Below are 1,727 nucleotides of genomic sequence, written 5' to 3' on the forward strand. Positions count from 1 at the left end.
CCCCCCCCAAAAATTCTCCTGAAGTCTGATTTCGCAGCCAGCGATCCTCCGCGCGCCTTGCAATGCAGCTCTAAGAAATATTTAATATATCAGTGGGGGCTGTACTGAGCTAGGACCGGGGCACGAGGGAGCGCGTCTGTGTGCATAGCTCCTAAAACATTGCAGTGTTTGGATCTCGGGCTTGGATTTGTGCAAAGTCCAATCCGGCAAAACCGACATTTTTGCCTTGCTGCGCTTTTGTGAAGTGGGTTAAAAAAAAAAAAGCTTCAGTGGCGCACAGCAAAGGTGTTACCCAGGGCAAGGTGTGAGGTCGCCTGTTAAAGGTTTCTGTAGGTGGTTTGTAGGAAGGAGAACCAGTGGAAAGCAGATAGGTGCACCTTGATTTCTTGGAAATAACTGGAAGTTCCCACGTTAGTGGGAGTTACAGGCAGTTAAGACCGTGTTTTTCACTTTTCCTACACTTGATGCTGAACTTCTGTAATGCTCCGCCATGAGTGTCGCTCCTTGTGATTCATCTCCAGGACAGAGTTTTTCCTTTTTGGGGAAAACCAGAAGGCAGCGGTGTCGCACTGCTTCCCGGGCTTGCTGCCGGCGCGCGTTGCATCAGTACCGTGCAGCAGATTACATCACCTGCTTCCGCCGGTGGCTCCATCGGCGCACGTATACTGCTCTGGCTGGGGAAGAACCGTATACGTTTTAGCGGCTGCTGACCTTAGAGAAGTTGCTAAAGCCACGAGAAGTTGTTGGGGTTTACAACTTCTGATTTCCCAGGGCAGATGATGGCGTCTGGACAGATTCCTCATCTGGCGCGTGTGGCTGAGGTGATGCGGATTGCTCTGCCAGGGCACTGTATAGAATTTACGGTGCAGCGTGGGTTGATGCGATGGCAGCGCTTTTGAGGAGCAGCCGGTGTATGCGGAAAGGGGTGAAGCTCGGAGGGAGCCTTCGAAAGGTGCGGCCGCTGCCGGGTGGCTTCCCAGGCTGAATCTCCTGGAGCAGCACCCAGGGGTGTTTGTAAACCCCAGCGAGGGGCGGGCAGGCAGCCCCCGAGGCAAGCTGGAGCCGAGGGGGGCTTGTCCTCAAACCAGGCAGGGGAAAAAGGGGGTTCTCTTACTCCCTGCCCCCAGCGCATGGAGAAGAGGGACTGCGGCACTGGGAATGGGGGTTTGATGCCCCCGAGCTGGGTTTTATCTCAGCCCGCCTGGAAGGAACCTCTCTGATGTGAATGACTTGTGATTGAAGAACCGGGGCCGTGTTTCCCCCTCCTGCCCCTGCGGCGTCGCCGGGGCTGCGTGTCCGTGTGCGTGGCACAGCCGAGGCCGAGCGCCGGTTTCGTCTCTGAGTGTGGGAAAGGGGCAGAAGAGAGCCCTGAGAAACGCGGGCACCGCTGGAGCGCCCGTTAGTTAGCCAGGCCCCTTTTTTCCTTTGTTGGGAGGATTTAAACACCTTCCCTTCTGGAAAACTGCCCTACGAGGTGATACTGCCCAAATTCTGTCCTAAAATCACTGAACTGGCTCGTAAGGGTTGGATCTTTGAGGCCCCTTCCAACCCAAACCATTCTCTGACTCTGTAATTAAAACCAGCCTAAAGCATGGCTTACGTTGGGGTCGCAGCTCCAAACTCTCTCCAGGCGAGGACCCTGCTGTCTTCCCACCCTCCCTGGGCTGCGGGCGTTACTGCCCCGCACGCTGCTCGGCTCCTGGCCACGGGAGCACGGGGCGGGGCCC

The 1,727-nt window shown here is 56.3% G+C and overlaps 1 protein-coding gene across 1 annotated transcript in view; it reads left to right on the top strand.

The window, feature by feature from the left end:
- Positions 1-1,727, top strand: part of LAMB3 (laminin subunit beta 3) — a 52,315-nt gene that overhangs the window by 7,306 nt on the left and 43,282 nt on the right. The window lies entirely within an intron of this gene.

The sequence above is a fragment of the Egretta garzetta genome, unplaced genomic scaffold, assembly GCF_000687185.1.
Source record: "Egretta garzetta isolate BGI_Z169 unplaced genomic scaffold, ASM68718v1 scaffold245, whole genome shotgun sequence".
Lineage (NCBI taxonomy): Eukaryota > Metazoa > Chordata > Aves > Pelecaniformes > Ardeidae > Egretta > Egretta garzetta.